This window comes from Anas platyrhynchos, chromosome 3, assembly GCF_047663525.1.
Source record: "Anas platyrhynchos isolate ZD024472 breed Pekin duck chromosome 3, IASCAAS_PekinDuck_T2T, whole genome shotgun sequence".
In the NCBI taxonomy this organism is placed as follows: domain Eukaryota; kingdom Metazoa; phylum Chordata; class Aves; order Anseriformes; family Anatidae; genus Anas; species Anas platyrhynchos.
In genome coordinates, this window is record NC_092589.1 from 82,493,518 (window position 1) to 82,517,097 (window position 23,580).

At 41.9% G+C, this 23,580-nt stretch overlaps 1 protein-coding gene across 4 annotated transcripts in view; it reads right to left on the reverse strand.

The window, feature by feature from the left end:
• ANKRD6 (ankyrin repeat domain 6) overlaps positions 1-23,580 on the reverse strand; it is a 99,642-nt gene that overhangs the window by 74,217 nt on the left and 1,845 nt on the right. Inside the window, exon 2 of one of the 4 annotated variants that reach the window (XM_072036188.1) lies at positions 19,464-19,550. The exons of the other annotated variants lie outside the window; for them this stretch is intronic. The gene's annotated coding sequence lies outside the window, so the exon portion shown is untranslated. The remainder of the gene's footprint in view (positions 1-19,463; positions 19,551-23,580) is intronic. 4 annotated transcript variants of the gene reach the window in all.

Here is a 23,580-nt window from a genome sequence, read left to right on the forward strand (position 1 = left end):
CTTTATGCTTCTGTTTTACAAGCTATAAAGATTCCGGCTCCAGATTTACTGTGACATACAATGGCACTTTGAAAGACAATTCAGTACTGTTTGCACCTAGCCATGGTTCTTAAAAGGAAATATAAAAGATGGAAGTATAGAGTCAGTAGCTTAAAGAACAAAAAAAGGACAAAATGAAGAAGAGCAGAAGAAAAAATGGAAACAAGGACAGAAGTTTGAAATTGACTCTTTAACTCAAGCTTAAAATAATGAAAAAATATTAATGTTCCTGAAATATGGACTTATATTTGGTATGTGTAACATTATAGCCTAGGGCAAAAGCTCTGAAACCTAGGGCAAAGCAAGCTGCCCTCTTTGTACAGGCTATACAAACAAATATGTAAAAACACAGAGTGCATTTGTTTAAGTTGTATTCTACAGGATCCTTGTACTGACTGATCACAATGAGTCAGGACTCATGTTCTAGGAAAAGAGTGTATTGAAAAAAAAATTAATCAAATAAACTAAAGGCAGTACAAAAATTGCTGATTTGCTTTTTGAAGATTTATTTAGGATACATTATCAAATTAGCCCTGTGGCAAAGATTTCTCCTTGCCATAAGACATCTCCACTCCCCCAAACTTCAGGCATATTTTCAGGAAGAAGGAACACCGTGTGAATGTCCTGAAAATGGGCCTCGCTGGCGCAGTCTTCTACCCTGAATGGAGCAAAGGCTCCTACAGAAAATAATATCAGAAATGACTAATGCTACTCACAGTAGCATATGCCTCTATTTTTACACTGTCCTCTGTTGTTCTGCCAGATGCTTCTTTTTGTTCATCTCCTTAATGAAGCTCAGCTATTTAGCCCCGGTGCTTTGATTTTAGAAAATGACGTAAGAAAATACACTGTCATTTTTATTAAGACCGATGGCCTCAATGGAAAAAAAAATATAAATTAAAAAAAGGAAGAAGGAAAAAGAAAACAAACAAAAAAAACAACCTAAGTAACATTGAATTTTTCTGTTCAAAGACTTGCCAATACCCCAGCCTCCAGAGGCTGAAACCAGCAGCAAATCTCCAGAATTAAAACCAGCACAGGGTACTTACTCGTTCCAGATATGATCATATGCATAGGAGCGTGCAAGATGTTTTGTCTCCATTTGGGTGGGGTCTTCTGCACTGGCAAAGAAATGGTGGAGCAATATGTACGATGAAATCTGCTGCTGGTCTGTATCTGGGATCCCACTAAGTCTAGCAAATGTCAGCCTGTTATTTCACTCACTGTTCACGAATTGCTATCGTAAGACCCCCTGAAACCTCTCATTTTGTTTTTATGCTCCCATCACACACGATGAATTTATATTGCTAACTTGCACGACCTTATCCTATAGACTTTTATGCAACTGATTTTTAATTTGCTTTATGGTTGGACTTGATGATCTTAAAGGGCTTTTCCAACCTAAAGGATTCTACGATTCCAGCTGAAACAGGAAGGAATACAAAAATTAAAAAGCAATATAAAGTCAGCATTTCAAGCTCGTATTTATCACTCTCAAGGGTGACATCCATCTATCCTGAAGAAGCCAGAAAAGGTTGGAAGTTCTCATTTGGATATTTCCTGGCATAGTGAGGAATGCTTTGATAAAAACAGAGCACGGCAGCCACCAGAAGCTGTCCTGCTTTGGGTACAGGAGCAGGAGGCACGGAGCAGATGCAGCCTGCATAAGGAATCCTCCCAGCCACCAGCTCTCTTCAAGAAAAGGCTACCAGCACTTCCACGAGGGAAGAGGCAGGGCTGGAAGTAACCCACAGCTGTAGCTGCTCAGGATTCGGATCCAGCAGCTGCAGTTACCCCTGTGGGGTTGGAAAAAACAGACCGAAACTGGACCCAGTGCCCACCTCATGGCTGAAATCCCTAGGACCACACAACAGCTCAGGTCTGACACTGTCTTCTAATGCACTGAGCCTGGCTGTTTTTACTGACAACTGGGATCATAAAGACAAGCTAAGCTTCTTGTATACAATAACACAGGTAAGAGAAACGAGGTCCCTGAGGGCAGCAGGGAGCAGAAATCGCACACCTCTCCAGACGCTGCTCAGCGTCAGTCTGTTTACTTTATGTTTAATAAACCATGGAGTAGCCAGCAACTCTGGCAACACTTAATACTTCCACCCAGCACATACCTGAAACAGAAATAGCACAGGGAACAGGTTTACTCCCAAGGTCAATCTAACAAGGGGAAAAAAAAGTTAGGCATGCGTTTGCATTGCTCTGGTCGGGGTGTAGCACAGAGCTGGGCCTGCACGAATGGTGCCTGCGCAGATGTGCCCAGAGGGGCAGCTAGCAGGTGCTACAAAGGCCAAAAAAATAAATAAATTAATAAAGAGCCTGCTAACAGGAGGCTGTGGGAGAGGTTTCACAGCACGCAGTGACCTTCCTTCCTGCCGCTCCTTCCGCTGCCCAGCTGGATGTCGGGAACAGGCACGAACAGAAAAGCGCCGTGCAGGACACCGAGCAAAAACTGCAGAAGGCAGTAATGCCTTTCTGGTCTGTTGGCTAAATATGGGAATTCAGCAATTTGTTTTCAAGAGGAATCTGTTTTGAATACCTAATAACGTCTGTACTGCAGATAAAGGGTATTGCAAGAAGTCCCCTTAGCACGTGGGAATTCACCAGGGCTCTTCCCCTCTCATGCAAGGCTAAAGCAAAGGTTCCCTAATCCCAATCCACAGACTGCTTCCAATTCATATCTAAAAGCAAATAATATCAAGCACTTGCCTTGAGGGTCTGTAAAATACCTCAGACTATTACAGTTATTATTTCAGCTCTCACATGCCCACGGTGATGTTTACCATGGGACCGTGCAGCTCTCTTCACTGGCCACATGGATTCAAAGCATCTCTCCTCTGCTGGTTCCAAATGAATTTACCATATCATAGGCAAAAAGATACACAGGACAGGCTGTAAAATCATTAATGAAGTAACAACAACCCGGATTAACACCCCTGGTTACACATATGAGCACAGGTGTGCCAACGAGCCCATTTTTTGGGGACAGCCTGCACCTCCTGCTAGTCCTGAGCAAGTCAAGTTTTGTCATTTACCACCCCAAGCTTTCTGGTCCTGGAGAAAGGAACACAGAGCAAGCTGTGGTTGCAAGACCACACCAACCTTTTCCTTTAAAGGGCACGGAAGGAGAATGGGAATCCTAGATTTAACCCCCTTACAGCTTGAGGGAGTGGAAATGTACACTTTCTACACCAGCCTTCAGGATGCTGGCGTTGAGAACTCATGAAATAAAACCTGTAAGCACTGTCAGAAGCTCTTGTGTGAAAAGTCTGGGTATGGCTGGCACCCTGCCTGTCGCCCTACTCCTCTCACCAAATTTATGCTTCACTATCCCAATATTATTTTTTTTTCCTTAAAAAATATTAGGAAAAGAATTTGCACCTCCTTGCCAATGTATGAATGGAAAGTGAGAAATTTCAAGCTGGATAACTGTACTACTGATCTGCATTTGTGTCTGTGCCATGATTTAGAGATAAGCTGTTGGTCTGGTGTCTGATATACGCCCTGAGCCCGTAACTTGGCATGGTTGCCTTAAGCCCTCACAATCCATCAAGGGGATTCTTAACAGCATGACCATTAGTGATCTGACAAAGCAACTAACACGAGACAGGAGGGAAGCCCTACAGTGACCTGAGATTCACACACAGTATCAAACACAAATGGCTCATAGATTTGCTTCACCTGTGAAGCTGAATCCACAACATCAACCTTTTGGTGCAAGCATCCCTGCTGCCTCCTTCCGAATGGTTACATTTTCAGTCCTGTCATCACCTTCACCAGATGCTCAGCGCTCCAAAGCTCGATCAAGGGTGACAGACAAAGAAAGGACAACGATGTGAGGGTAGCTCTGAAATGATGACTGGACACAAAATCAATAGTGGCGTGTTACTATTTGGGGATCAGAAGCGCATTTGAAAGCTTCTGAACCAAAAGTGGTTTCCCCTTCAATCAGCACAGCACAGCGTACGAGGATGTAGTTCCCTCCAGGTATTTAATGTGCTGTTCTAATATGCGGTGTGCAGCCTCCTCAGATCTCCAGAGGTCCCTCCCAAACTCAACTACTCTGTGAAAGAATGAGGTTAGAGAATATTAATAAGCGTGTATGTCAGTAGATTATGAGAGAAGAGCCACTTCTTAAATAAATTAATTTGTACTACGAATGTAGCAAGAATTCAGTTCTGAGACTTGAGTTGCATATCATCTTCTTGACAGAAGAAATATGAGATACCAGTGAGCCAGAGGATGGCTTCATATGGGAATACAATTACATCCAATGATGGTGGAATCCTTCTTCAGCAAGGGAATATTTGGAATAAATCTTTATAAATATACCTACATACCATTTGACAGAAGAAGAAAGCCACACAGATGTCTTTCTCTGAGAGAACAGTACGCTGAGGCTGCTAACTCATTTTGAGAAAGCTTTCCAAATCCCGACTCCTTAAGTGGCTTAACTGTTCAAGGCAACCACTGACAGTGCCTTATTTTAATCATATTTTTGGAGAGGAGCTCCAAGATGAAACCAATCTTTAAAGATGGGAGAATGAAGCTACTTTTCCCCGTGTTATGCAAGTGTTTGTCAGACTTTCACTGTGCATTAAAACACGCTTTACTTCCAAAGAACAACATGTGCTTCACAAGCCACACTTCCAAAAATGAAGACAATGTGTTCTGGTTATCAAATTTGCCCACAAAATGATGGATGTGTCCTCCACGAGGCAGCTATGAAGAAATAATTAGATCAGTCCTGCTTTATTTGTCCATCCACCACAAAAGACAAGGCTGTAATCAGTTCAGGCTCACTTTGTGTAAAACAGAGGCGAAATAAAGCCAGCAGGAACACCCACATCAGATGACCTGACCAGCAAACTAAAAGCTCATGCTACAGTAAAACCTTACCTTCCACCTTCCTAAGGGATCAAAGACAAAATGGCCCTGATTATTTTATACGGCAAGAGACCTGTCAACATCATTTTTCCTCATGAAGAAAAAAAAAAAAAGTGGTCATAAATTGGGTCTAGAGGTTCTTTATGAGATTTCTTATCTAGACGGTTGGTCAAATCGACTTGTTGTGAGACCCAGCTCCACATGCAGCTATGTGTGAGCAGCAGGCATCATTCCTCCTCAGGAGGTTTGGAAGAACATTTCTCACAGCACCTGTCCCATCCTCTTGTGGTCCCTGGGAAGGCATGTGGCTGCATGTCCAGACTTAAAAACACAAAAAGCTTTAGCTTGGGCAGAGAATTCCTCCCTTCTGCACTGCAGGAAGGGCAGTTTGGGGCTGTAACCTTTCCTAGGCAGCTGCACGCTGTGATTTTCACAACATTTGATATTTTTTGACTTGAAGGAATACTTTCCACAATTCCATAATAAACAAGGGCAAGGTCTGAAGGGAACTGAAGATGCCACCTCCTCCACCTTGCTGGAGATCAGTGGGTCCGTTTTACAGTAATGTTATCGATTTAATTCAGATTGAAGGAGTCTCCTTGCTGGGAGGAGAGCGAGTCCCCTGCTGGCCTAGGGTATCTCAGCACAACTGTGGGGAACCTCCCGGGTCCACAGCTCCTTTTTCTGCAACCATCTGTGGTCTGCTTCTTCCCTAAAAGTCGGTGCTGTGCTCCCCAGCTAGAGGAGTGGGTGTTCCAGTGGATCCTCCGAAGTGAGCAAAAGCAGCACTGCTGGTTCATGACACATCATTCATTCCCTTCAAAGTGCTTTATCCCTGCAGTATCAGCTTCAGTGGGGCAGAGGACAAACCAAGCCATGGAAAGTGTCCTGAGGAGAGGAGCCATCATCTCCCCTCAGCAGGAGAGGAGGATGCTTTGTCTCTGAATCCTTTCACATCCACTTCTGGTTTCTCTCCTTTCTTGCTTGGGAAGGAAGAAAGGTCTCACCTAGCCAGCCCACAGACCTTGCTAAGCTCCCCAGCAAGCCCCCTGCCAGGGCAGGTTCCTCCAGGACTGAAAAAAAAAATATGAGAGATTTGCCTGTTGAGTGTGTTACTGGGTCTCCCCCTGAGATCTGAAGGGTTGTCAGCTGCTGCAGCCGGTCAGAAGAACAAACAGCACAGAGGGGCAAACCTCCTAGCCAAATCCCTCACACATCACAAAGTCAAACACTGAACTTGGACACAGGATGGAAAGAAGCAGCCTAATTGACGAGTGAGACATTTTGTCCAAAAAAAATTTTAATAGGAAATATGGGTTAGAGCCTTCTGAAAAGCTCTCCCAGGTGAGAGCGACTGCCAAGCAAACACGCCAGCAGCCAACACAGAAAGCTGGCAGCAGCCTGTGGAGGCAGGGCAGCCCCCTCGAAGCAAGGGACTGGCAGATGCTGCAGTGTTTGCTGTAACGGAGCTGCAGAATTTCACTTAAAATGATGGAAACATCTTGCATCACACCATAGGAGCTCTTGCATTACTTGTAGGGCCAGAAGTACTGAACTATTAAGAAAGGGAACTTCTTCCTTTATGTTGAACACCACAGGAATTCCATTTGATGGATTAATATCCTTGTCAGCATTATTCCCCAAGAGATATTATGCATGACAACAGGTCATACCTAATGAAAAACTGAAGTTTACAGACAACTTTATGAGGCTTATTCTGCTAACTGCAAGCTTTCACAAGCAAGGACTCCTACAACAAGCAAACCACAGGCAGCTCCTTCACACAGTTCCTCCACTGCATCAAGTTCCCCGGTGTATTCTGGAAGTTACAACCCCCATGTCTATGTGTGTGTGTGTTAATTATTACCTATTAGTAATCAGCTGTTATTATTTAAAGTGTGATGGATCATTTTCCCAAGGTGTATGTGTGGGACACAGCACAGCTCCCCAGCCTTTACCACGCACCCCTTATCGCCTTGTTCGCTGGGAACTGCCAGGGTTGTTCTCTAGCTGTAATTACCAAGAAGACTGTAAGAAATATGCTGTCTTCAGCAGGGGGAGATTGTATATTTGGGGTTCTGACAGCCTAGATAAAAATACACATGCAATCCAAATTCACCATGGAGGAAGCTCCAAGTTGATGTACTAACAAAACAAATCTTCAAACAACATTGTTGGGAAATAGCTTACTAGTGAAAAAAACAACAACAAAAAATAATAATAATAAAAAAAACCACTCCGTTTCAAGAGATTTATTCCAAGGGACTGGGAGTCAGCAGGACCTGAATGTCTATTAAATAATGATTTTAAAACTGAAGGTTTTCTTTATCATCTCTTAGCCCAGATCAGTATAGATCAAAAGCAAACTTTCAATGTAAATTTAAATTTCCCAAACCAGGTAGTTTTAACAGTGGAGTAATACTGCTGATGTATCTACAGATTTAAAACAAACAAAACCAGAGTGAATCAACCTCCTCTGCGTTTTCCCCCATTCCTCTCCCAGCCCCAGTCAAAACAACCCATCCCTCTGGTAGTTCAGGTAGGCTAGAGGCAAGTGTCACAGGACAACACTGAGCATCTCCTCCTCTCCCATCTGGTTCAAAAGAAGGCAACAAAGGACTCAGTAATGGAGATTCACTCTCTGAATGAAAAGGTCCAATTTTACAAGATTCATTACAAAGCCTTTTATTCATCAGCAGCCTTGGCATGCTTTTTCTTTTCCCTTGCACAGACATTTCTGGAATGTGTTTCAGGCTACTGAAAAAAATGGGTAGTTCAGCAGGAAGCAGCTAAGGCTATATAGAAATGCAGAACCTAAACTCAATCCTACCCAGTCTTAAGGAACAGAATTTCTGCCAGAACCATCCAGCAGACTGTACCCTTAATGAGCAGTTTTCTTTCTGCTTTGATATACACAGTAATATTGAAAAGCTGCTTATAGAAGAGAAGGGTGTTTGTGGTTTTAAATCATCAGGCTTGTAGATCTTCTCTTAGGCATTTGTGATTTTACGTTAAACAGATTTGGGGACTGAGACCTACTAATCTGTATTTTCATCTCCTTAGGAAAAGTTCTGCTTGCAAAGCTTTCTCCTTGCCAGAACACATGTTGGTTTAATAACAGGCCCGATATGATGAGGACAAACAGAAATTCGTTTCAGAAGGTTTTACTGTCATTATGATGAGAAGGATGTTGCTCTTGCTTGTGCTGATTCAAAGCTCACAAAAATCAATTAAGAGATTGAAACGAAGTCTGCAGAGCTAACAGAAGCAAGAAACTCCTTAATCAAGTATTGGACTTGGCACGTTGGCAACTCTTGTAGAAGAGCACCGGTCTCTTCTCATAGAATACCTTCTCTGCACTTCCAGAGGACAGTTCTGTTCAGTTTCAGACGAGGGACACTATCTGGTTATTATTCCATTCTCCTGATTTAAATTGACGTGAATTGACTATCATTAGTCTTGCCCCCCAAAATTTCCCCAGTCATCTAACCTCTCTGTTGTGGTAGTTATTAAAATGAGAAAATTTAAGAAAATTTTAAGAAAGTAAAAAAAAAAAAAAATTAAAAATCCAGATTTATGTGATGTAGATTCATGCAATAGAAAAAGAAAAGGGCGAGCAGAAAATTATTCTGATCTTGGTGGATTTGTTGGCTTAGAACTGCAACAAGAAACCAATGGAAATGCTTGCCCTGAAGGAGTTAATAAGACACCAAAGTTGAAAAGCAAATCATAGGCCAGGAACTACCCCAATTAGTCATCCATTGTTTCTAAGGGTGCCAGCTTGCTCTTGGGTTCCAGTTCACGGCTTCTGCACAAAAACACATTCCTACCTCTCCAGAGCTCTGCCCCATTCAGTTTATCCTGTACACACACAAGGCAGGCCTCCCACTGAGCGACATGTAGATGATCATGTCTTGAAGATTTGCTCCACACCATTCTTTTCTTAGTTTTTCACGTTTAATTTCCTTTTTAAATAAAAGCCAAGTATCCAGCAGCACCCCATGCCTCCACGTTCTCTCTTGCTGCTTGCCTATGCTAATAATCCACAGGGTTTGTATTGGGAAATTTAAAACCACAGTACACACCTCCTCCACTACTTGAATTACAGGGGTAAGTGCTAGAAGAAATAAGCATACAAGACAGGAGAAGTGGACTGGCCACTGGTGAGGAACACAATAAGCTTCTTGCCAAGGTACACAGGTATTTGCAAGACATGAGAGGAATGTTGGGAGTCAAGGTTTTTTTTTGGAGGGAGGGAGGAGAGAGGGAGGTGCTATCGAACAGTGAGAAATGATGTCTGCTGGCTGGGTTGAGCGTAAATGAGAACAGGTTTGGCATTTTCTGGAAGGCAACGTAGATGCAGATAAGACTTAGGGCACCTGGTGTAATTGGTGTCCTCAGCACAGGCTGGAGTGGCTTTCGATATCAATAAACTGCAGAAAGGTAGCACATGGAGTGGCTGGCATTCGATATCCAGAAAGATAGCACAGGCAGTGCTTCTGTGGCTGTAATATAAAGTCTAGCTCAAAAATGGAACCCAAAAAAAAATGAAATTCATACATTAATACAGGGTTGAAGAATGGGGACTGAAAGCGAAGACCTGTTACCTTGTTCTTTCGGCTTTGTAAAAGTTACAAAAACGAAGGAGTGAAGCAAACTGCTCAAAACATTTTCAGTATTACTTCTGACAGATAAGTTACAGGAAAAGTTTCCAGAAGACATCCAATGCTGAAGTCCTGGCTGCTTATTTCTTCCAAAATTTAAAACAAAGACCTCTAATCCTATAGCTTTCCACTTCTCTCTCTCTGGAACTGTAAAGAAAGAGTCTACACTTGTAAGCAGAAAACAGGCAAGCATTTGGCTGTTCAATTTGCATCTGCCAAAGTTAAGCAGATATCACCATTAAGTAGAATGCAAAAACTTTAATAGGTAAGAGGATACTGTCTCTGTGATACATATATTTTTCTCTTTCCTTCATCAATCAAGCCAGGAATTCTGAAGCTGTTCTCATTAAAAATGCCCCTCGGGTTCTCCGAAGACATGTGCTGACACGACAGGAGGATTTTTACAATTGCAGACTTCGGGGGGAGAAAGGAGGGGTTATGCTTGAGAAAGTTGTTGGCTGGGACAGAATGCACAACAACAGCAGCAGGTTTTTGGTATGAGATCTTGTCTTCATCAAAATGTACTGGGCTGAGTATATTAGCAAGAAACATTTGCTGACTCAGACGTTACAAGCTGGGAGTCCAGGAATGACTTCAGTTTATGCATTACATGCTGATTTCTGAAGCCAGTCCCAAGGCGTGGGTGAATAATCCTGTTGACAGAGGTCTTTAGACCCACCTGCAAAAGCCCTTAGGCTGCATTGACCTGCCTCACACCATGCTGCCCCTGCTACACTTTCAGAATAGGATCAGCAAAGCTTTAAGTGTTTGCCAAGGTCCCAGTCCTTTCAAACTCCTTAACACTCACATACTTTAGATACCAAGCATTAAGCAACATCCTAAACCCCCAAAACACACACAGTGTGTAGTCATTTCTTGAGACACTCTCCCCCATGCCCTCCAGCCCCATTCTTCTCAGCCATACTTAGGAACCCACCTTTTAAATCAAACCATCTGCGTACCCATTAGCTGCAGTATTTACAGACTGTACGGTACCAAAATTGACATACGATCTTGCCTAATGGACCACTGTTTATTGCAAAAACTTGCCATGATCTTTCATCCAAAAAGATGTTAAAATATACTTCTTAACCACTATAAAACCTTGAGATATGGGTACCTGGATTCCTTTAAAGATGCAGAACATTGAAACATTTAGATATATAACCCCAGTGTAAAACACAGAGAAGAAACTGAGGCGGCTGGGCAGCCTGCTCTGGGCGGCCCTGCTTGAGCAGGGCCCTGGACAAGATGGCCTCCAGCGTCCCCTCCCAACCTCAGCTGTTCCGTCCTCCATCCTCAATACATCCAGTGGCTTACACAGTACAGATTCATGATTTTTAGTTAAGCATATCAAAACGAATAAAATGTGTAGCTATGTCAGAAATCAGAGATTTGTAAAAATGTATTCAAACCTTTATTCTCGTGACAAAACAAAGACAGTCACCAGGTAAAAATAAGGACCAGTCCAAAGAGTCCCACACAGGTAACCTGAACCATTTAACTCCCTCAATTCATTCTGATTTAACTATTGACGGAGAAACGGTACAAAACTGGATGAAAATGTTCTGTTATTTTGGTTGAAGTTCTTTTGTTTGGCCACTGAAGAAGACCACAAGCCTTTAAATGACTGCTTAGTTAACTAACAGACAAGCAGGTCCACACACATTTATTGACGTTCCCATAAGCAGGTTGTGTTGGGTCAGTTTGCCTTTGACAAAGGAGAAATATACACACTGAAAACATCTCCAAGTGTTTTTTATCTGTTTCCACCTCCCTGCTGAAGGCCACAACACAGTCAGGTGGCAGCAGCAATGGTCTCTTCGAAGCACACACCCCACCTGACCCAGAGCAAGGCAATCTCCTTGCAGCAAACACAACCGAATCAATAATTTGAGTAGGCATAAAGTTTATTTTCCTCATGAACTGTTCTTACGCCAGGATGCAACACCGTGATGCTTAGGTCTGTGTCACACATGGTTTTTGGTGGTGCTTTACAAGACAAAAAAACACAGGGAGGTTAGAACAGTGGAACTGGTCTATGACTTTGCTCTGCTTACACATTCGTTTTGTAAGTGAGGTTTCCAAAGCGTCAGCCTAAGGGAGCTAGGAATGAATGACACGACTGCAGTAGGTATAAAAGGGTTACATTTGCCTTTGTAATTCCTAACGGATTTGTTACTGAAACAAAGAGGTAGCACAAGTAATGCAAAGAAGCAGAAGACTGAAACTGAAAGGGGATTTATCCCTTAAGCTGCAAGGGCAGACTACCACCATGGGCATTATCCTATGCTCAGAGATAAACTTTGCAATTACTACCTGAAATATCAGTTCTGATTTTTTAAGTTGGTGGATAACTTGCTTTGGTGTAGCAAATCACCTATCAGGGTGGTTGTAATGATCCAGTAAAAACATACCCTTTCAGAAAGTCTGACAAAGCACATGGATGAGACATGCAAATTACAGAGAGGGAACGCATGCCTGTTCTTTATGTCCTGTATCAGTCTGAGGGTATTCTGAAGCCTTTCTCACTGAATGCTTCAAACAGAAAAGAACAGCTTAACTTTACCCCTAGGTAATTACAGAGTATCGGGGAAGGCAGATGTCTGAAGTAATTAAAAAATGGGGAAGGATCAACCAGGTTGACAAGTCCGGGTACTTGACTGGAGACTTGATTCCTGAGAGAAGCAAGATTTTAGTGCTTGATGTGCTCACCATTATCAACAAACAGTCAGGGACAGGAAGAGTGAGATGCCACACAGACACTGACATGCTCCAAGGTCTTCCAGAAGGAAGACTACTATAAAGAAATATTACCTGCAAAAAGCACTTTTAATCCTCCTGTGAAGCTGTAACGCTATAAAACATCTGATGCTTATCAATAGAGTTATTTTTTTTCATCTTTTCTGATGGATGGTCAAGCTGCCCTCCACAGCAGTATCTGCAGAGATGAGGTTTGTGAGTAATCTCTGTGGTGCTGGTCATGATATGCAATCCTTTGGAAATCCTGACCCTGCTGCTCGATCCCATGGCAGACACAGAGCTGAAAGAGCTCTCAGTGGGTCGTGGACATACTCTCTGCTTACTTTAATACTTGCTAAATTCTCTGGAAGCACTGCGGAAGACTTCTCCCCACACCACACTTGAGTCCAGTTGTGGGAATCTCAGTCTGGTAACTGGGCCCAACTATGGCTTAGGGCTCTTTTCTTCCAACCCACTAACTAGCTTAGTTCCCAAAACATCCTTCCTCATTTGTTCTGGCAGTCTAAGGCCACACAGAGCAACAGCCTGCTGCTCAACATCTGAATCATTAGGAATGCCTCCGCACCACGCTCAAAATAAACTAAATCATATATGCGTCTGTTCTGTTCTACTTATGTTGCAAACTAGGATCTCAATTAATTAATTTTAAAAAGCTGTGTGTTGATAACAGGCACTTTTAGGCAAAGTAACTGAAATTAGTATTACATAACCTCTCTCAATGCAGGCACAGCTCAATTAAACAAAACTCACCTTAAATACCACGTTGCTCTTACATGTACCTATCGACAGTCTTGCCAGCTGTACAAATATACAAGTAACAGAAGAAGATAGCTATCCCAAAAGCTTGGATCTCGCATTAGGTGACTATAAAGAGCATTGCACAAGGGTGTATTTCAGGTGATGCTACAAAAGACCAAGGAAAATGCCGATGGTTCAGGGTGTGCTCTCACTATGTTTACCCTTACACCAAAAGCCATTTGTCAGACCCATGCCATCTGCTGCACGGATACGTGATACCCAGTCAGGAGAAACAAAAATCCCCTGTAGCAGAGGCTCTTAGCACACACAAAGTAAAACCAAAAGAGTAACAGAAAAGCTGTTTCAGGTGACTGAAGAGACTTTGTGACAGAGATGACTTCTTTCGGAAGCTGCTCCTCCTTGCAGGACAGAATCACAGCTCCTGCTGAAGACTGTCCGAATGGCTACACACAAACGACAGGTTCCTCAAGCAGGCAGAAACTAGAAATATTTGTGTCAAATAAGGGAAGCTGATAGGGCAGAGGGCAAAGCTTCACTGTGCAGGCCAGGCACTGTACCTTTGTAAAGTCAGGACCTCCTACAGCAAACCCCTCCTTGGTCAGCCACTGGCAGCAACTGTGGAAGACACATGTTTCAATCTCCTTATGTTTCCAATTAGTCTACAGCCCTAACCAAATGTGATGGCCTTACTTTGAGTACTGGAAGGGATCACGCAGCACGGCATACCTGCTTTATAGTTAATAATTATTTTGAAATTTCAGCATTTTTTCCTTTTGTACTACCACAAGGAACCAGGTTGTGCAATAGCGTTACCACATGGAGAATATCCAAACCGTCTGTCCACAAAGACTGCCCACGTCCTGGATGGAAACATACAGGAAAAAAAGAAAAGGTGGAATTATGGAGAAGAGCAGGCCCACATTACTGGGATTTCATGTGCCTGGACTTTGTTCCCAGAACCAGGCAGGATTTTCCTTTTGGCCTTCTGCTTCCCTGCCCTCATGAAGCTCAGCACACGCGTCTCTCATATTCCAAAAGACACTTCCCAGATGGATCCCATTTTCATTCTTATCACATATGGGGGAGAAAATACTGAGGGAGGCAGCTCCTGTCTGATAGGATAGCAAGAGATGCTCCTTTACCTGTGACTCCTATGAAGGAGCACAGCAGACCAGCATTATCATTAAACCACTGCATTGCCAGAAGCCTAACAAAGCTAGATCAACCACCAGCAAAGCCTACGAGCCATTATGTTGCAAGAGGCAGAGTTAAAAATAGTCTGAGATGGAAAAGTGTGCCCCGAGACCTGAATATACTAAGGTTGAAATGAAAGCAGGAAAAAAAAAAAAAAAAAAAAAAGATTGTAAATTAAGAACGATAGCATAGAAGAGAGGGTGAGGAGGAAAATCCTGAACGTGGAGGTAGCTGGCCTTTAACAAGTCTCAGAGCAAGTCATACAACCACTGTGCTGAAGAGCACCTGTAAGAGCTTGAGAGAGATGGATCCTTTCTTGTTTCCTCACAATTTTTTTTGTAAAGGTTTGTTAAACCACCTCATGTTCTCTTCGTGACCGTCTGGGTTCAAAGCTGTGACTCAGCAGTCAGCAACCGCTGTAGGGAACACGACTAGCAAAAGAGAAGGAGATTTGTAAGGGAGCAGATCAAAGATGACCAGACAAGTCTTAGATCAAGGATGAGAGAATACGTCCAGGACAAAAGAGGGGAGAAGAAAAAAAGGTGAAGAACAATACAGAGAAACTCTTGGAAGTGGCAAGAGATAAAGAGGAATTTGGTATGGGAAAATGAGACAGCACCACCACAGAGAAAACATCAAGGGGCATCTTCATTACCTTGAAACCACAACCGAGGCCTAATATGGCTAAAACACACTTTGGCATTTCAGCACAGACAACTTCAAACTAAATTCCTGAACTAGGCCAATCCATCTTTGGACTCGTGGCTGTTCAACGTGATTAAGGAGGAGTTGCGGCACAGTTTTGATCTCACGGCACTACAGGAACCATACCTTATCAAGGCTGGCGTGCTGCCACACAGCCAGCAGCCTCACGATGCATAACACGGAGAGGAAACCACAGAGAAGGAGGACTGACTTTGGTGCCTTTTTCTTTTTCACGCAGTTAGGCTGCCCATTTATCTTCAGCCCAATACAGGGAGGCAGAAAGCAGGAGAAAAAATAAGATGAATGTATTATATATTTGTATTCTCTTTCTTCCAGTCCCACCATAAGGCCAGTTTTGTAAACAGAAAGAAAGCTGATTTTTTATTATTTTTTTTTATCATGTTAACTACTCCCGTGATTGTGACATATCATACAGTCCACAAGCATTTATCTACTGCACATTTTCCACTGAGAAAGCGTATCAGCTTTTGCGACACGTGTCATTTTAGTCAGGCTATCTGCACCCTAAAACACTCAGTCTATTGTTTCAGCAGCAGCACAGACCTGCACGTTGAGGTACAGAAATCGCCCAATATCATATCATCTTGGCCACAGATTTAATGTCATGGAATATGAGACTTCACTGAAGATCCTTATACTATGAGACAAGGAAACCCAAGCTGTGGCTTCCTTCTTTTTTTTTTTGTATGTGTGTTTTGTGTTTTCTTTTTAATATTGAGTGCAAGTCCATTACATCTCCTTCTGGGAAGATGTTTCTCATACTAAGCCAAATTCCTTGAGTATTACTCACGTGGACATAATCACTGAATTAAATGAGATTGGTCACACCAGGGGGTAAATCAGGTTTTGATCTGATATGGCAAAAATAGAAAATACGGCATAACATTTCATTTTAAAGAAGCCCACGATAATACACATACATCTTTAAGCCATTTCATCATGCAAAGTCTAGCTGAAAGTTTTGTTTTTCAGGTCTGAGTTTTAATACAGTAAACTAATTATAACTCTACTACACACAAGTTGTTGATAATTACCTATCTATGGGCAATAATATTATTCATGCATAAACTCGTGCAATTTTTTTAGAGTAATTATTTTACTATCATTTTATTCTTAAGTTTTAATCAAATTAAATGAAATTTAATTTAAAAAATGAAAATGAAAATTCAAGTTACAGAGCATAAGAAGTGTTGCTTTTTTAACAGTACGTGGTGAAATCTGCTAACTTTTGCATTGCAAAAGCTTTTGTGCTATCCTGTTTTACTTGAAAGACCATGTATATTTGGAGAACTAGTAGGTTTAAGATACATAGACCAGAGAAACTGCTCTGTTGGCAGAGAGGAAGGAATATTAATGTATATTGCTTCAAAATCCAAAGCGTGAGAACTAGTAAACTGAGGGTTCATTTGTTTCTTTGTTTTTTAAGTAAAAAACACTGACATGCCACAGATACTTGCCTGTGCTATTAAAAATCACAGTGCCTGTGCTAGGTTATCAAAACAATCAGACTGAGACACTACCTGTACACTTTTCAAAACCTTACTGTTTTGGGGAGGATGGCAGCATACAGCTCCAGAGAATTACACAGCAATCCATTATCTTAACATTAAACACTCCAGCACGTGTTTTAATCACGTGCCAAGAAATTCCTCTACAGTACCACTCTGCTCTGCTAACCCTTCCTGGCTTAGCTTACTTGAAAAGTATATTTTATTTTTTTATTTTTTTTTTCCAAAGTAGAGTAAACATATGTTTCACAAGCACTGCAGACGTACAAAAGACACAAAGATTTCCATTTCACTGACGCTTTGCTCCATCTCTGGGAAACACAGAGGCCAGATCCCAGATTAAACTGGCTCTTTACACGGCAACCTAAGACTTCACTATACACATGCTTCAGCTTAGTCAAGGGGAGAGGTTCTTCCTTTCAAATCATGAGGGGAACAAATAAACATTTAAGATGTTTTATTTAAAGTGCTGCGCTCAGTTCTATTGAATGCACCACTACCTGTTTTCCCGATCTGTCTGTGTGCTACCAAAATCAGCTTATCCCATGCAATTATACTCAGACACTTGCTGGATGTGCAAAACCCACGTACGATCTATAAGCAAATTCATTCTAATACAGTATTTCAAAAAAATAATTATTCTTAAAAGCTGGAAACACATGCATCCAAATTCTAGATGCTAGGTTTTGAATAAAATATGCTTCTAGCTTCCATGCCAAGTACTCTACTTTGAGGATTAAAAACAAAAAGAAGAAAAACCCGACATAATTCTAATAACTGAAGCAGGAGCATCCTCATTTGTGTGTCTGCAGAGTTACTAGACATTAAAGGATAAATTCTATGAAAGAGTAATGGGGTGTGGAAGCTAGAAATTTCAGACTTCCCAAGCACATGTGTTGGTAGACTAGAATAAAGGGAAACTGAGAAGAGTCAAAAAAAAAAAAAAAGTGGTTTGTTTTTTTTTTTTAACTTAATATACACCTGTAGGCACACAATGAATCTGGGAATATATATAGAGAGAGAATATTTTCTTTTCAGTTAAGAAACTCCCTCAAAGACTGCATAGCAGAGTTTCTAACTGCAAATTCAGTTTCTATCTACTGGTGTGGCATGCTATGCAGTGCAAACATTCATTCTAATTTTTTTAATCCTGCCATTCACTTTTCCTGCCGGGTCCCATCTTGCTTCCAAATAAATGAAGTGCAACATTCTCCTTGAGAACAGGATTTGATACCTTTCTGAGCAAGCAAGAGAGGCCTATATTTAGAAATGGTAAACTCAGTCTGAAAAGTAGAAGGAACAAGGATTAGAAGTGATTTAAAGAATTATATTTGTATATTTGTATTTTACATTTTATAAACTTCATAAAATTTGTATTTTATATTATCACATATATTATTATATTATATTATTATATATTATATTATTAAATAATTTCACCAAGGGAATTTGGAATAGAATTTGAGGAAATTCAGTTTTGACCAAAACTAAACCCCAAAATAGCTGGGATGTAGTTGCAATGTTGGACTTGTTACAGCTGAATGCTGATTGTTTGGACACAAGAAAGATGTTTTAAGTAAGCTCATTCACATTACAGTGAGTGTGCTACCTTCAGTGGTGTAAAGCTGTTCCTCAAGCCATGGTAACTCACGTCCAACCCCCAAATACACATGCTAAGAGCAGCCCCAAGGGGCATGGTGCGTTCCAGCATCAAGCAGCTCTCCCATGTGCTTGGAAAAAAAATCACCTCCTCTCTGCTTTCACCTGTAGCTATGCCATTCTCCAAGAGGGTGAGGAAAAAAGCCAGGCACTGAAGGCTGGAAGCACCACTGCAGTCTCTGAAGCTGAGCAGATGAACAACGTCCATTTCACTTATTTCCCGTTTGGAAATTTGTTCCCTTAAAGGCTTTAGATCAAAGTTAAAAAAATAAAAAAATCAGTATTATAAAAACTAGGCAGCTATGGAATAATAAGTCCTCATCTGTATAAAAAAACAACAACTAGAAGACACAAAATAAACAGTACAAAGAAAGAGCACTCACTCAGTCATCATAGTGGAGGGCTTGCAGCCCCATAGCCATCCTCATCATGAACACTGTGTTCAATATCCTTGTGAATGAATCCCAACAGGGAGACAGAGAAACATTGGAGCAGTTAAGTGACAAAATCCACTGGTAATACTAAGTTATGCAGAATAAAGGCAAGTGCTGATTGCAAAGAGATACAGAAGGACTTAATGACACCAAATAACCAGCTGGTAAAAACACAGGCAAAAATCAGTACCATTTAAACACGGACTGATGTTCAGAGGTTCACAGCAGGAAAAAAACAGCACCTCAACTTGCTACGCATAGTGATGGGCTCTAAATGATTCAGGAATGAGATCTCAGATTTAAAACATTATTCTAGAAAAGTATCAGCACAGTCAAAAAGCAGAGAGTGCACTAGAAATTATTACAGCAGAGATCAAAATCAAACCCACCTTTATTCAGTACTGTAAAACATTCAACTGCATCCTGGAAGTTGTAATCAGCTCACACTCCCTCAGAAAAAAAATAAGCAAAACTAGAAAAATTTCAAGGAAGTAGAACAGAGACAACCAAAGGCCAGACAATTTCCATTTGAGGAACAATTAAGTAGAGGAAAATCAGCTTGAAAAATACTAGAAAGCATCAGGCATTTGTCAGGCTCAAAGCAGGTGAGAAGAAATGGCTCTATTTCTCATACTCTAGTTCTCTCCCTCGTACTCTAATTCTCTCTAAAGATTTGTTCTTGCTGATGTTGAGCCTACCAGTGACCAAGACATCTGACTTCAAGGCCCTGTCTTGCCTGGGCTGTGCCCCAAACCCAGCCCTGCTTTCCCAGCCTGCTGGTAGCCCTCCTGTCAGCGTGCAGATGCATCCTTGCTTACCGTCAGGGCGTCGGAGAAAGCGAAGTGGATTACAACCTCAGCCAGTGCTCGCCAGGTCGGCATTTCATAAAGCTGGGCTCCTCCAAGCTGGTGAAGTGGAGCAAAAGGACCCGACTTAGCAGCTGATTACTCACTCATAAAACACGGTACTTAAAATTCACACCTCAGCTTACTCCAGGCTAGAGTCTCCTGGTTGTATCTACCAGTAGCCTTGAGCTGTAGCTGCACTGATGCCGGGCGTTCAAGCGCACTGAGCAGCTGTCCCTGGAAGAAATGCACACACCTCGAGAAGAAATCATCACACGTTAGAGCTGAGGTACCTCCTCCCACGCTGAAGCAAGTTTAAATCTGCTCCAAGGGCCGTGACACGATCCTCCATGACCTCTTTTCTGGGGGACGTCTGATATAACCCTGGTAAGTCCAGAGGCGGGATTTCAGACAGCCATGGAAGAAGTGGAAATTGTAGGTAGTCTAATGCCAGGGTGGGAAGAAAAAAGCCTTCCAGCTACTTCTTGCCTCAGAGCTTTTTCCACAGCACCAAGTGTTTTGGGCCGACGCTCTCCCATGTGCCTGCAGGGCACCACATGACAGCCCATAAAAATGATAACGTGATACACACCAAAGCAAAACATTTATTATGTTTCCTAACTACCTCCAGACTCCGAAATGAAAAAAAAAACATAGCAGCTGCTACGATGCCCGCCTGCAACACTTCCTTGCAAGGATTCAGAAGCTGCTACCAGGTCTGGAAAAGACAAAATGATAAGAAAGTGCTGTACTTTCAAAATCTGGATTTAAACCAGGACAATAATGTCAATAGAAGGCTGCAGATGGCAGGTGGATAATTCCACAGCCCCTGGCCCCCAGCCCTAATCCTCTTCAGCCAGACACAGCCTTCTAGCAAAAGTGGTCAGAAAGAAAATGAAGGGAAATTACTCATATGGAGGATTTCAAGCAGGCTGCAATTTCTGCAGGTGGTGGGTTCATCTTAAAACAAACACAAAGCTGGCACCTTCCACAGTGACTGACCCATAGGAGAAGACTGAAGGGGTTTTGACTCAGAAGAGGTCAGCACAATATAAATGGACTGGCAACAGGTCTTGCTAAGATGTCACGCGGCAGGTGCTGATAAAACCAACAGAAAACACTCTCCACTCCGGCTTAAACTAATTGGCAGCTCAACCTGGAAAAGACAACGAGCCCACTGCAATGCGGACACAGCGATCCGCACCCTTATAGAATTAATTTCCATCAAATCCAAATGTATTTTCCATAATGCAGATGAAAGTGCTTTCATCCATCTCCTTGCCAGGTCACGCACCCAAAAATGTTACCTTCAGTGGCTCTCTTCACAGGAGCAGATGGTGCTTAGACGAGGAGGAAGGCAAGTCACGGGAGAGAAAGGGAAAGTAAGAAAACTCTTTGAAGAAGCTTGGTTTAAATAAGATTTTATGATTTGAAGAGCACTTAAAAACACTTTTGACCACATGATAATTTTAAAAAGCCTTGCCTTTCATGCCTTTTTTCCCCAGGATTATGGCAGACCTACATTAAGCACATCATGCCCCCGCCAGCCTCTGCCCTGAAGGCCACCAACCACTGCTCTGAACTTCCATCCATCACTTGCCCAAACCCCATCCCCAACCACAGCCCGATTCCCTCATGGGCAAGTTTCCCCTGCAGGGTCAGAGAGCTCAAGATTCAACTCTTTGGTAGCCTGAGATGCACCTAGGGCTTGGAGAACAGGCAGAGGGCCCGAGGAATAAGAAGGAGGGAGCCACAGAGGAGCAGCAGCAGGACAGGAGTGCTGGCAGTCGGACAGAGCCTCCCTGTTGCTTCCAAGGACCTTGCATTTCAAGCAACATGTGGCAGAAACGCTGACTCAAAGCCAGGCTGGATGGGGCTTTGGGCAAGCTGGGCTGGTGGGAGATGTCCCTGCCCACGGCAGGGGGTGGGACTGGGTGGGCTTCGAGGTCCCTTCCAACCCAAAGCATTGGGTTTGCAACCCACATCCTCCAGGGAAGCAGTGCTCCAAGAACATCCTGACATGCGTGCATTTGAAAGCTATGCAACAAATAAGGCAGGAATTCACACGTGTTTATTCTGGCTCTTCCTAACTTTTGAACACCTGCCTTCACAGGCCCAGTACTCTGTTGGATGACAGCATGAGATAAACCAAATACGGACAAGAGGAGAAAAAAAAAAAAAAAAGTTTAGAAAGAAGCCACAACATGCAGCTCAGCCAGACTTTCCGCCCCCTCACGCTCTTGCTAGTTAGAAAATGATCTGGATTTGTAGGTTTAATTTCAGTTAAAGAATCACACTTGAAACAGAAACATTCACAAGCTGTATTCAGAACATAATCATGGTTGGGTAAGCACAGGTGACAAAGTTTAAACAGCCCTTTTCATCAACCTATACCAAAACATTCAGAGCAAGCAGACAAACAATTTATGTTCAAGAATCGAGAGCCAGAGCTTCCATGGCATTACCAGAACTAGAAGCTCCCAGACTGAACTGAGTTTTAAAGAAATACTTTTATTACTGTAAGGCCGATGGCAATTGGCCCACATGTAATTATTTGAGCTCAAATAGGCAGAAATTAAAGTATTTTTCTGGTTGAAGCATTAGGACCAAAAGAGCCTTTGGTTCAATTGCAACAAAATATCTAGATTAAATTTCTCAGCAAGATGCTAAGCTCACATTTGCTTAAAAAATATTTATTTCTTACTAAATGGGTGGCTGATTTTTTTTTTCCAAAGCGATACACTTTTGGAGGGTAAACTGTGAATGCAGTCAGAACATTATGCTCTACAATACGCTGATGGGAGTTTTTCACTACTAATAATTTTTGTCTCTTCCAATCCTCAGAAATATTATGCCTTTGAGCACCAAAGTAGTAAACACAAAACCTCAGCAAACAACATCCCTTTAATCTACTACCACCAATACTTTACAGTTTTCTTAGTCTCCTTCAGAGCATCTTAAGAATTAAATAAATACTAGGAGCAAGCGCACCTGTCAGAGATACTGAAATTTCATCTCTACTTTGCCTCATGTAATTACTCATCCAGACGATAATCTGAGTTTTGATTAGAAGGTTAGTTTTGTTTTTGTTTTTGTTTTTTCCCTGAGTAGCACAAAAAAAAATTAGAGACGAATTTAAATCCATAAAATCCTGGTACAAAATTTAAGCAACCCGTAATTGCATAACAAGTAAGGCTGCACTCCATTTCTCCTCGGTACTAAAGGAATTTACACCTTCTACAGATTAAACTATGTACGACACAGATTTCTGCCTGTCAATAATTTTATACAACATACACACCGTATTTTTCTAGGAGTATATCCACCTTACATGCAACTCTGTTGAGAAAAGACTTCAGAATAATTTCTGAGTAAAATAATAGCAAATATTCGTGCATACCACTGCTAAATCGTGGACCATTTAGGAACAGCTCAGTTACTTCTTGACTATTCCACTCCCTGTTAGCTGGTACTGCTGAAGGACAGTTTGTTATAATAAGGTTATATCATCCATACATATATACCATACATACATATATACGCATATATGAAATGCTGAAGAGAATGGAGGTGAGACCTGGTTGCTGGACACAAGGCAGGGAAGGTAATTACGCCCTTACTACACATTATCAGTGCTTGAGGTCCCTCCAAAGTGCAGCTCTACACCTTCTACTTTTGGTTGGACCATTTTTAAAGTCACATGTTTCCATTCCTTAATAAACAATGAGATAAAACAACTTAGTTCCCCCACCCCAAGCAATAACAATTCATTATTGTCTCCTACAAATATCTCCCTAGGCCAATCTTGCAAGTGAAATATGGTACCTCATTTGTTGTTTTAAATAAAATACTGCCTTTAGTGACGTGCTGCACTGATGTATCGCTAAGAAAAGGTACAACTGTGAGCTCTCTGGAAGTTTATCTTAAGTCCTAACTGCTGAATGACAAATCCCAAACTAATGAGAGTAAATAAATATAACACCGTTGTCAGATGGCGTAATTAATTTAAGAACCTAAAGTGCTTTACAAACATTCTTTGTTATGCCATCCATCCGTACAGATAAATATTGTTAGTCCTACGCACAAAGAT